Source organism: Xyrauchen texanus, chromosome 14 (assembly GCF_025860055.1).
Source record: "Xyrauchen texanus isolate HMW12.3.18 chromosome 14, RBS_HiC_50CHRs, whole genome shotgun sequence".
NCBI classification, from domain to species: Eukaryota; Metazoa; Chordata; class Actinopteri; order Cypriniformes; family Catostomidae; genus Xyrauchen; species Xyrauchen texanus.
In genome coordinates, this window is record NC_068289.1 from 17157186 (window position 1) to 17171570 (window position 14385).

Sequence of the window (14385 nt, forward strand, 5' to 3'; positions counted from 1 at the left end):
GCATAGGGATTTTGTATTGAACATAGCTATGGATCACAGTGTCATAGAGACAAGGGGGCGGGCTCATTTTACACAGACGACCAATCAGGCTCTCAGGATCATTGTGAAGCTATCAAGCCACGCCCTAGCAACCATTTAGAACACCTTAGCAACAACTCCCATAGACTTCTAATGAAAGATATCAAAGGGATATCTCCGGATAGAAGTGTCATAGAAACACAAGGGTGGTCTCGTTTGACTCGGGGCAGCAAACAGCCAATCATGAATCACCTCAACACTTCCTATCCCCTCCCTAGCAACCATTGTCGAGCACCTTAGCAACCAAAATCCATAGAGGGATATCTTCCATTCTGAATGTCACAGAGGCATGGGAGTTGGTTTATATCATTCATACTTACAAGCAGCCTTTGGAGTTTCATGAATGGCAGTTGCCAAGCCACTCCCTAGCAACTAAACAGAGTACCCTAGCAACCGGGTAACAAATCACATATCTCTACACCAGAAAATCGCAGAGAATTCTGGGTTGATTTATTTCAATCAGGATGGAAAGGAGCCATGATTAGTATCACTATGGTAACTGCCTAGCAACCAGATGGGGTTACCCTAGCAACCGAGTAACAAATCACATAACTCTGCACCAGAAAATAGTAGAGACGTCCAGGTTGACTTATTTCACTCAGGATGGAAAGGAGCCATGTATTGTATTACCTTGGTAACTGCATAGCAACCATATGGGGGTACCCTAGCAACCGGGTAACAAACCACATATCTCTGCACCACAAAATCGTAGAGACTTCTGAGTTGATATATTTCAATCAGGATGGCAAGGACACTTCATAAGTATCACTGTGGTAACTTCCTAGCAACCGAGTAAAAAATCACATATCTCTGCATCAGAAAAACGTAGAGACTTCTGGGTTGCTTTATTTCAATCAGGATGGCAAAGACACTTGATTACAATCACTATGGTAACTGCCTAGCAACAAGGAGGGGTTACCCTAGCAACCAAGTAACAAATCACATATCTCTGGATCAGAACATCGTAGAGACTTCCGGGTTCACTGATTTTACTCAGGATAGCAAGGAGACTTCATAAATATCACTACCATAACTGCCTAGTAGACAGGAAGAACACCAATTTGTGAACAAGCGCCACTTCAGGGCGTAAAGTTGCCTGGTAGAGGGAGCTCTGGCTTGGTTGATCATGTCTATGTCGGCAGGTGGTAGGCCACTTAGATATTCTGCATCCCGTCCAGGGGCCATACGTGGAGGTTCCAGAGATCTAGGCATGGATGCCAGAGGGTGCCCTGTCCTGAGGAAGAAGGTCCTTCCTCAGGGGAATTCACCAGGTAGGGGCTGTTGCAGGGAGCATGAGATCTTAGAACCAAGTCTGAGTGGGCCAGTAGGGGGCCACCAGAGTGACTTGTTCTTCATCCGCCCTGACCTTGCACCAACCCTGTTTGGAGGCGTCTGTGGTGACCATAATGCATCTGGACACCTGCTGTATGGGGACTCCTGTCCGCAGAAAACAGAGGTCTGTCCAAGGGTTGAAAGTCTGGCGGCAGGTAGGGGTGATGAACACACGGTGTGTGCCTCGGCACCATGCCCATCTCGGGACTCGAGTCTGGAGACAGTGCTGAAGCAGTCTCATATGCATCAACCCCAGTGGCGCAACCGCCGTGAAGGATTCCATATGCCCCAGGAGCCTCTGGAAATGTTTTAGAGGAACATCCGTGCCTGTCTTGAACAATGTGAGGCATTTCAGCACTGACTGCGTGCTCTTTGATGTGGCGCGCTGTCTTTGAGACTGAGTCTAACTCCATGCCGAGAAAAGAGATGCTCTGAACCAGGGCGAGCTTGCTTTTTTCCCAGTTGAACTGAAGCCCTAGGTGGCTGAGGTGCCTGAGCACCTGGTCCCTGTGGGCACATAGTAACTCTTGAGAGTGGGCCAGGATGAGCCAGTCGTCGATATAGTAGAGTATGCGGGTGCCCACTTCCCTTAGCGGGGCAAGGGCTGCCTCTGCGACCTTCGTGAAGACACGAGGGGACAGGGACATACCGCAGGGTAAGACCTTGTACTGATACACCTGGCCGTCGAATGCGAACCGTCGGTGTCGAGGCAAGATAGAGACGTGGAAGTACGCGTCTTTCAGGTCTACTGCTGCGAACCAATCTTGATGCCAGACGCAAGTTAGAATGTGTCTGTGTAAGCATTTTCAACAGGAGTTTGTGCAGGGCTTGAAAACTCGCAAGTCCAAAATCGGTCGTAAGCTGCCGCCTTTCTTGGGTACGATGAAGTAAGGGCTGTAGAAACCCTTCTTCATCTCGACTGGAGGGACAAGCTCTATCGCGTCTTTGAGTAGAAGGGTCGCGATCTCCACACGCAGGGTATTGGCGTCTTTGCCGTGCACCGAGGTAAAGCGGACGCCAGCAAAAGGGGGCGGGGGTGGGGGCCTCGCGAACTGAATCGCGTAGGATGGTCCTAGCCAACCAGCGTGACGGGTTGGGAAGTGAAAGCCACGTGTCCAAGCTTTGTGCGAGGGGCACTAAAGGGACGATCGTTTTCGACGTATCTGGCGAGGCTTTGCAGCACTTACCTTGCTCCGCAGGGCGTGGGTTAGTGACTGAGGAGGAGGTCCCGTGTAGACGTCCTCTGGACTCGTCAGAACCGGCCGGCCGGGGGGCAGCAATCGTGGGTCCGGAGGCGGGGGGGTCTGCGTCCGGAGGGCCGGGACTGTTTAGGTGTGGCACCAGGTTGCCGTGAGAACGGCATTTGCGGGCCAGGTGACCCAGAGAAAGAGGAAATTGCTGTTTAATTGAGAATGTGGGTACCGCAGCCCGAAGGGGGTGCGACAAAGAAAACAAACTGAACTGAAGATTCTCCTTCCGGCCCTCCACCGGGGGATGGAGTGTTATCCTACAGGCCTAGGAGGGGAGCACCGGGTAATCCCGCCAGGTGGCAGAATTCTCAGGACACAGGTGGATCGCAACTGCTTTTATACCCGTATGTCCGGGGGCGGGACATGCAAATTCTGTCTGCCAATTTCTCATTGGCCTTTTCTCAAGTTCAGAGATGCGCGAGGCTCTCAAGAGAGACCCCTAGTGTCACTTCTTCGACACCAGGTCGAAGTGAGCGAAAGACGAGGAACAACTCACAATGCCAATCTACATTCTTGGCAATCAAATAAAACCATCTGGGCCAGATTTGTAGCTGTGATTTATAGCCAGTGCTCAGTATTTTGTTGTTGTTGTTGTTGTGTATTTATTTATTTATTTATTGTGAAAAAGATTCAGTTATATTCTAAATATTTTTTTTAACAGTCCCAAATAGGTTCTTGGAGTTTATTTGTGTTCAGTATGTGTTGTGTGTATCTTTATATGTGTGCTCCTGTGTTATTCATTTTATTTGAATGAGTATAAGTGGAGTTTATAAGTGTATATCTCATTAGCATATGAAAGCAGACAGGCTGGTGTGTGTGTGTGTGTGTGTGTGTGTGTGTGTGTGTGTGTGGTGTGTGTGTGTGTGTGTGTGTGTGTGTGCAGCAAATGCACTCGGTCATGCTGACTTCTGACCCTGTCCTTGTAATGAAGGTTGAGAAACTGGTGTAACATTGTGTTTACATCACATGGAGTCTCCTCAAAGCACACAGATTTTGAGTGAGAGGTTAATCAATTAATTTAAACTCATAATTAGCTCATTAAACTCAATACAATAGCCAGTTAATCATTAAAATCTAAATGTGATTGATTATTATTTCAAGACACAAAAATCTCCTAGATATTAACATACACATTAATGAACAATGAGTAAACAAACATGCACAGATGACATGCATACCTGCAGCATAATTGTCTACAACCTATATATGAATTAGAATATACAGTTTTTACTAGGTGTTTTTTTGTCAACTTTGTGAGGTTAGTTAGGAATGTGTAAAAGTGTTGATCAATCAGGTAGTTGTAGTTTTTTAAATTCTTTAAGTGTATGATGGCTAGGCATATGTATATATGTTTATGATAAACCATATACATGTACATAGCATATAATATAAAAAAAATTATGCATTATTTTTTATATTATAAATAATATACATATAGTTTATATAATGCATATTGGATATAAGTGTTTCTTCAACTTCACTTTTAACACCGTTTTCTTTAGAAAGTAAAGCTTTGTTGACACATTTTTTACATTCACACAATTTTTTATTTTATTTGTGTACTTACAGTGTCCAACAGCGCATATACATGCAACACACAAGCTTTGTGTCATTTTTTTTGCTTTTTTTCTGAAAGTCATGAAAATGCCAAATTCTGTATTTTGTTTTATAGAATTCAGTGATGGAAATAACAGTAATGGGAATGACATTTTAAAATTAAAATGGCCAACTTTTTTGTTTTACAAAGCCTTATTTTATAGGTAACATTTTATATATCCTAAATACACAAAATGTGATAATATTTTCACTCTTGCTGCATAATTTGGCAAAATTAAAGCTTGACTGGAAATAATGCTCAATAAAATAATCTGCTCACACGTGCAATTTACCTTATATTTTATTTATTTATTTTTTTTAAACATCAGTTGTCTCATATTTCATCTCAAGCATGAGCTGCACTGACACTTTTGACAACTTGGTAAAAAAGTACTCTAAATAAAAAAATATAATATTTGGGACAAAATTGTTTGGTGTGGTGGAAATGACGGCACAATTGTGGAAAAGTCGTAATTACTGAAAAATGTATAGAAATACATTTCACTCTATAAATATGGAAACAGTTTATGTGTATGTGACTCTTTGTTTAGATTATCATGTTTTTAAACAGGTCTTAAAGGAATAGTTCACCCAACAATTTAAATTCTTTCATCATTTACTCATCCTCATGCCATCCCAGATGTGAACGATGACTTCTTCTGCAGAACACAAATGAAGATTTTTAGAAGAATATATTAGCTCTGAAGTTCCATTCAATGCAAGTGAATGTAAAAAAAAAAAATCACATAAATTCAGCATAAAAGTAAGTTACACGACTTCGATATCGATCTGTTTCTCACCCACAATTATCATATCACTTCTGAATATATAGATTTAACCACTGGAGTCTTATGAATTAATTATATGCTGCTTTTACATGCTTTTTAGACTTTTAAAGTTTTGATCACCATTAATTTGTGTTGTATGGGCCCACAGAGCTGAAATATTCTTATAAAAATCTTCATTTGTGTTCAGCAGAAGACAAAATTGTTACACATCTGAGAGGGTGATTTCTTTTGGGTGAACTTTACCTTTAATTTTTTTTTTTATATGGATTTTTATAGTTTCATATTGAAAACCTGGGTCTTGGACAAGATTACTGATAGTTTTCACTATAGTTTTTTTAATGTGACCTTCATTTAATGAGAAGAAAAAGTTTAAATCTGTTTGTTTTGATGAAAATCAACACCTATGGAGTATATATACTGTAGTATATATTATTTTATAATAATATATATTAGATCTGATTCATCATACACTGTGCAGTTACTGTTTCCTTGGCAACAGCCTTACATGTGTCCCTCTGAGCTAATGAGGCGAGTGATCCCATAATGTTCTATTACCCTCCTCTCTCCAGATCCTTTTAGCACCGATCAGAAGGTCAGAGAGTATGTGCTCTCATATCCTTATCTCTCGCACACATATATCAACTGATGACAGTAAAACAATGAATTAATTTTTTTATTATTTATATTTTTACATAATCGCTCATGAATTTTATGTCAGGTAATAACAGGTGAATTATTATGCTCAGTTTAAGCAAGTTCATCCCAGTGTGTGTTTGATAGCCTAAGGGTTTTCTCTGTTTCGTGTCACTGAGCCCTTATTACCACTGTCATCTGTCTGATTGTATCTCGCTCGCTCTATTTTCCTACATTTCCACAGATATAGTCCAAATCAAAGTGTATGTGTGTAAGTGAATGTTATAATGAGTGTGTATGTCTGTATTATGGATTATACCTGTCTTGCTCATTGTTAGTTACGACTGACCACTGACTGGCTGATAGCATCTGAACTGTCATAGCCATTCCCAGTCCAAGATTTATTACTGCTATCCTGAGCCTAGTCTTGTCTGCACTTGGCTGGCTCATCTCTGTCTGTGTGATTTGAGGCCATATGTCCGCTCTCACTCTGTCTGGCCGGAGAAATAATAATAATAGGTGCCTACTGACAGCATATTGACATCCTGCAGACATGCACACACTACAATTTAGAGCCGGTCTGCTCTTCATCGGTAGTGGAAGTCAAAGAATGAATCTTACTGTAGTCTATACAGATGTGATGTGTGTTAAGGCAGGGGGCGGAGACCATTGATTGGCATGCACTAAAAATTGCTATAATATGTTTCCTGTGCTGAATTTTTTGACAAAAAACAGGGGGCACAGAACATTTGCTCTGATACAGGTTTTATTAAAGAAGATTTAAATATCCAGACGTCCTGTATAGAATGAAAGATATCACCTATGAATATTTAGTCATCGTAGCAGTGTTGCAGTTGAGGATGTGATTGTTTTGATTATATGAATTGCATGTTTAATATCAAACTGCAACAATGGCCAGTTTTTTTCTTTCTTTTTTTGTGTGTCATTTTTGCCAATGTTGTGTTGTAGTATGTTGGGTTTTTGTAACTCTTTAAAATGACTTTTAGGAAACATCTAGATAAGTATTCAATGAATGATAAGGCATATAATTATACCCTACATAGTTGTCCGGTGCTGTGTTATACTGCTGTCACATCAGATTGTTCTCCATCTGTAATGAGACCTTCTGTGATGTACAGAGTGCTGGTTCAAATGAATATAATATAAATGAAGCTCTTCCTGTCTCTTTCACTTGTCTTATATATGACCACGTTTCCTCTTTTAAAAAGTCACCCTGTGATTAGTCTCGTTTCCTGCATTTTAGAGTAATTTCCCCCTATCTGCTATGATCTCCCTTCTGTTTGTTTTGTTACTGATCATACATACTTATACTTGATGAATGGATTGTATTTATTTATTTATTTGCTTGTGCATTAGCACCATATCAACTAATAACTATGCATTGAATATAAAGAATAAAACTAAAATGTAAAGAGCCTTCACCACTGGTTTATTTTCTAAGGATTGAGTCTTTTAAAGTTAATGGAACATACAGTATTAAAAATCTTATTTGAACTGTTATCAGACTTTATTTGTGCTATGAGCAGTTATTGTGTGTTTTTGACAAACATTTCCATATTGCTTTTACAATAATTAATGCAATAACAGTTTCTATGACTGTAGATCATTTGTCATGTCAAACTGCCAAACAAACCCCCTGACACCCAATTTGACTGAAGCAACATCTTGAAAAAAGATTTCTTTCTGTCCATGTTAAAGGAGCACTCAGTAACTTTTTCCTCATTGAAAATGAATTGTAATTTTGCAATATATGTAGGAAATCATGTGCACTCACATTAAAATAAAGACTCCAGTCATATCAGTAACCTTAAAAGATGTTTTATTCTACATGGAGAGGGTCCACACATGGGGAGTCACACCAGCCGAATACTACTCTCTTTATCTCAGTAACCGTCCTGTTATTGCACACTTTCACTCATTGATTAAAGTCATCATGGCTGACTGTGAATAAATACATTTCTAAACTGGAAAACTATTGATTTAAAATTATGCTGTATCCAAGCCGCTAGGTGTCAGTGTAAGTCCAAGATCTCATATTAAAAAAATTACTGAGGGCACCTTTAACCTTAGAGTTGACAATATGTGTTCACGTCAGCATGCAATAGTTATGTCTTCACTATTAATTCTCATTTAGTGTGTCTGTAGCCAATATTTCGGTTTGACTTGCTTAGAGGCAGGCTGTGCTGGACACTATTTCTTTGATGTAGGAAGTGAATCTGATTGACTGTTTCTGTGTATCTTACTCGCTGCTGTCACAGGTTACTGTATGAATAGACAGTCCTGAGACAATAATGTTTTGAGAAGGGAAAAATAAAATAATATACATTAGTTCAAATAAATGAACTTTTGTGAGTATTTAGAACTTTTATCTTTCTTTTGAGTTCATGAAACTGACACATTTTAAGTAACCTGAATTGTTTTATTGTTTTGAGTTTAATGAAAATTGTCTCTTTCAATCTAAACTTTAAACTAAATCTGGGCAGGGGATTTCTATTTCCCAGCATGCTTTGCATGGCACTCGACAAGGTAAATGTTCAAATTAAGTGTTATTTAATGTGTCTTTGTGCAAGATTAATGTAAAGTGGGAGAGTTGGTAATATTTCATGTTTTTGTTGTGTTATTTGAAGAGTTTCTGGTCTGTCATATTTTGGGGGTCACCATTATGGTGAATAGTGGAGCTTGAGCTTAGAATGAGGACAGGTACAAAATAAAGTCTTTCAACAATACATTGCATTATAGAGCAATAGCTATGCTAATCAAAGCATATTATTTCCAATTGACATGCATTTAGCATGCAACTGTAGCATTCACTGTTAGGTATATCCTCTATTTGAAGTTTTTACGTTAGGCTTACATGGTAATATTAAGTTCAGCCAAAGAGTTCAATTTAAAGTTAAGTGCCATTAAAATAAATGAGATAGCGAACTCAATGTTTCAAGTTAAGAGCAATTAAAATGCATTTGTAGTACAAAATCAAAAACTGAAACTTCCATTTACTTAAACTTGGGAGTATAGCCTATTAACTTAAAATTTGTGAGTTCTGCTAACTTATTAGGGATTTTTTAAGGAACTTTAAGGAATAAAATTGCATTTGTTGTAATTATTCATTTGTCCACTTAAATTTAACATTGTGGGACATGCTAGGTTGTAAGGCCATTGAGAAAAATAGGCAAATACTGTACCCGCCGTTTAAGAAAGATGGTATAATGCTCCTTCTAGAGTTTGTTCGCTTGTATTCAGTCAGTGTGAAGCATTTACATGTTTCCATTGATTATAAATAATGGGGGTTTGTACTTGCTTGTTTTGATTATGGGGGGTTACCTCCCCCCATCCCCCACGGAATCTTTGTCCCTGGAGTCATCCGGGGTCCGAGCTCTGCACAGGAATACCAGCGGAAATCTAGAAATAACTGTGTATTATGAGCAGGGTAACATACCCAATATTACACCAATTATGCTTAATTAGGCACCGGCTATACACAAAACAAAAATTCAAATCGACTTTGTGGTGTATGCCTACTTCAAAACAGGTTTACTGTGTTAAAGCAGGCTCTTGTCCCAGTCAACCCCAAAAAATATATATCACAAAACAAAAAATAAGACTGTTGGATAAAACAGAGTGAAAAACGGTTAGTTTTGTTCACTGTTGTGTCTTTTATAAATGACGTAGAAGATCCGGTGACCAGTGAATTAGATTATGCCAAGAAAGGAACAATGAGCAGGAAATACGAAATAGCCAAATGCCAACTTTAACAACACAGGCTATTTGTATCAACAATTGTATAGGCTTATTAATTGCATTTTTAGCTCATTTTAAATAGTACAACTTTGTAATTAATAATTAATTAAACAGCAAAAAACGGAAAAGATACCATACAAAATTATCAAAATGCACTGCTGGATAAGCTACATATCAAATTTCATATAGGGATGCATATAAAATAGCAACATATAAACACATGTGACACCTTGCCCCTATATGCCAATATGACAACTTGTCCTAACCTGATGTTTATGCAAAACATTGGTCTCGAGAAGAAAACCTTCAAAATACAAGTTGAGCCTTGCAGAAATGTATCCCAGTGTGAATCTTATTGTGTTCACTTCTTTACCAAAAACTCGCGTTTGTCAAATGCTAGAAGTGTATCCTCTCTCCTCAAAGCCCCCCAAATTAATTCATGAATGTGATGGTTGAATAATGCCGTTGAACTTATAATCCTTGTAAAATCCTTGTGTTCCTCTAAAGAACCCCCACTACACACTCCAGCATTCTCAGATCTACACACAACACACACACACAGTCAGCTGTTTGTAAGCAATGTGAGTAGCTGTAGAGCTTGCTTCAGCACAAATTACAGAGATAATTTACTAAGCGAGTGAATACACAAAAAGTGCACTTCGGTGTTCATAATGTCTCTAGAAATAGTTTTGACCGGGCTGTTTTTGTTACATTTGTTGTATCTGCACAAATGCTTGTTTTCTCCAGCAGTGCATGTTATCTTTGTTAATATCAATTCGATTTCTATCCTTTAAATTAAAATTTAAATATTTTTAAATATTTTTGTAATAGCAGGGCATCGTATGTGCAATGAAATTCAGCAATCAAATTATTCAAAGGAATATATTTTTTCTTCCTAAAATACGTCCGGGGTTAGTTGTTATACTTCGTAAACAAAATATTCTCATGGTAGGTTTATTTTTAAATGGTGTACATAACTTAAAGTCTTGGGTAAAAAATATTTATGAAGCATGTTGTTACTATATGGGGTAAATTCATAATGAGATTGGCCTACTGCTGATTATTAACTGATTTGGGATTATACAAATAGGCCATCTTCCACAATCCATTTTAAATGTAGGCTATTATAGGCAATTTATTGCCATTTTTGGCTAACAGTAATACAATTATGAAACAGAACAATTCATAAAACTGTAAAAATGGAAACGGTAACAAAATTTAGAGCATGGTCACACATTTAAGATGAGTCGAATTATGTGTGTTTGAAACCAACAAACAAAACCACTAGAGATCCACTGCAAAAATATTATATCTGTGTGACATCAGAGGACTACACAAACAGATGAGATGCTAACCCCGCAAATGTATTATTTATTCAACACCAATGCTGGCTCATTTTGACAGGAATGCTGGATTAATTTGATCTCATTAATATTTTCAGATTGTTTTATCCTTAAAATATATTGTAAAATAAATCACACCATAAACAATTGCGTACACATGGTAGCTCCTTTATTTTGGATGAATATAAATAACTACAATAAGTAGTACATTTAAACTATTTTACAAACATTTTAATAAACAGCATGTAGAACAATAAAGTAAAATTTAAAACAGTGTTAAATACACTAGGCATTAAAAACATTAAACACCCATTGTATTAATAAAATGATAGTTCACCCAAAAAAATAAAAACATAAACTAATTTAATCACCCACATCCCAGATGTGTATGCTTTTCTTCTGGTTCTAAAATTATTTGTTTTTGTTCAGAATATCTCAGCTCTGTTTAGTCCATTCTATGCAAGTGAATAGTGGTCAGAAATGTAAAGCTCCAAAAAGTACATAAGGACAGCATGAAAGTAATCCATATGACTCCAGTGCTAAAGTCTTCAAAAGTGATATGATAGATGTGGTTGAGAAACAGATCAATAATTCTTTCTTACTCTAAATCTTTCAGATCTGAAAGAAATTCAGATTAATAGAACCTTATTTTTGTCCCTGACTTTTTCCTACTCTAAACTCAAATACGATTTCAGTGTTTCCCGTACACACCAACGCTTTAGGACCTACATGTGTTGGACTTGGACGAAGCTCCGCATGACACTTGTGTAGAGCGGCGTGTTGAAGCCCAGAAGCCAGTGACGCGAGTGATGTGGAACGGCCTTCGTATCAGCAACTCACCGCTCGCGTCCGAGGGTGATACAGGGAATGAACTAAATGAATCATGTAGGTGATATGCAGGTCCATCTAAAAAAAAAAAAAAATGATATCGTGGAAAAGCTCATTTTTTTTCGTAATTTATTTCAAAAAGTGGAACTTTCATTACACATAACATACAAATCTGTATTTTGGATTCAAAATGGCAAATGTCACCGAAAGGAGACTTTTGCATTACTAAAAAAACATAGGCTAACTATTCAGGTTCCAGTGGGCATTACAGACTAGAAAAGCCAACGCTCATGAAACTAGAGTAACAGCTGATATCAAATGAGGTGTCCAATTCTGATTATGGAATGGTATCTTTGCATTTTCTAGTGAACAGTAATGATAGTATAGATAAAAACAGTGGCACAAACCTTATTTCACCAAATAAATCATCCAATTGGTCCGCGCTAATAACTGCTCACTCCTGACGACGACACAAAAAGCCCGCGTCAGGTAACTCATCAGGGCCAACACACTCGTCAGTATTCAAACAATATTTCTAAATTTGGCTAATTTGTATTGTATGATATTGTGTGACTGCACTCGTTTAAATTCCTACGACTTTCACTACAGCCAACAACGTTGCGGGACAGAGTTTCCATCTACATAAAACATTTATTTATCCTATAACCATCGTTTATTTATAATATATCCATTACCCCCACCCCCACCCATTTTGGTCAAAAGCTTGTTTTCCTGTTTCTGTTCACTCAGCACAGCTTTGGCAAATTTTGGCATGGCTGTTGAACACAGAAACCTTAAGCGTTTTAACAGTGATTGATTGCGAACAACATCCCGCAACACAGTCTCAATTTCTTTTCTAATTCGTGTCGGAATGCTGCAGATACATTTTTCCAGCATCTGAGTATTCATGATGGCTAAGCGCATTATTTAGATAATTATTTACTTTCTGTGACGATTTGGGCCTTTACAAAGGACTTACTAAAGGCATTACAAAAGAACCCTCATATAAGTAATTGGCCTACACGCCATGCACATAGCATTACTTTATTATCTCTAATTTATAGTTTGAAAGATATTTCTTGTGTGGTTTCCAGAACTTGAGAAATACGTCGATTTGCAGACCAAGATCTTAATGACATTTAACTCGCTTTTGAACTTGACAGTTACCACATTCAACCGACTCCGAGCCTGCCCGGACGCGTCTTGTGTTGAGGGCCATAAAGGTGGAGATGGGGGTGTGAGAAAACCACGAATCCAACCACTCACATTCTGTATGTCAGATGAAATGCCACGGTAAAATGTTGCTCCGAGGAGAGAGCTTCAGAAAAGAAAGAAGCGGTGATTGCCATCAGGATACTGTGATCACGGTTCTCTGTCATCTTTGACTTGATTAATCGGTCACAAGAGCCACAGCATGCCCACAACACACCACCGAAACAGTCACTCAGCTACTGCTCAGCCTCAGGGTGCGTTTCCCATACAAGGACGTAACTCACTGCTTAGCCATGATAATATGATGCATCGTTAGAGAAACTAACTCACGAGTGTTTCCCGAAACCCTAATAAATGTCGCACATCCATCTTTCAAACCATGTCGTTTCAACAATGTACAGCTGTGGCCAAAAGTATTGTTTTGCAAAGTTTGCTGCTTCAGTATTTGTAGATAATTTTTTCACCTGTTTCTATGGTATACTGGAAAACAATGATAAGCATTTCATAAGTTTTTAAGTCTTTTATTTTTCAAAAACATTAAATATATGCAAAGAGTCAATATTTACAGTGTTGACCCCTGTTCTTCATAACCTCTGCAATTCGCTCTGGCATGCTGGATATCAGCTTCTGGACCAAATCCTGACTGATGGTGATCCATTCATGCCATATTAGTGTTCGGATTTGATCACAATTTGTGGGCTTCTGCTGTTTCATTCACCTTTTGAGGATTGACCACAGGTTCTCTATGGGATTAAGATCTGGGGAGTTGTCTGGCCACAGATCCAAAATTCCAATGTAATGATCTCTGAGCCACTCCATTATCACTCTTGCCTTGTGACATGGTGCTCCATCATGCTGGAAAATGCATGGATCATCACCAAATTGCTCCTTGATCGTTATGAGAATTTGCTCTTGCAGGACGTTTTGATATCATTCTTTATTCATGGCAGTGTTTTTGGGCAGAATTGTGAGAGGGCCCACTCCCTTGCATGAAAAGTAACCACACACAAACGGATGGTCACAGGATGCCTCACTGTTGGCACGACACAGGACTCATGGTAGCGTTCACCTTTTCTTCTCCGGACTATCGATTTTCCAGATGTCCCAAACAGTCAGAAGGGCGCTTCATCAGAGAAAATAACTTTGCACCAGTCTTCTGTTGTCCAATCCTTGTACTTCCTGCAGAATTTCAGTCTGTCGTTGATATTTGTCTTGGAGAGTATTGGCTTCTTTGCTGCCCTTCTTGAAACCAGGCCATTGCCGAAAAGTCTTCACCTCACTGTACGTGCAGATGCACTCACGCCAACCTGCTGCCAATATTGAGCAAGCTCTGCACTGGTGGTGACACGATTCCACAGTCCTGGTGCTTGCTGGGCACTCTGGGAAGTCCTGAAGTCCTCTCTCCTTGAAGTTCTTGATGATCCGGTAAATGGTTCTTTCAGGTGCAATATTCTTTGCAACAATTTCCTTGCATGTGAGGCCATTTTGATGCAAAGCGATGATGGCCGCACATCTTTCTTTAGAGGTAAACAGTGCGAACAAGTACATGATTGGAAGCACTTCTTC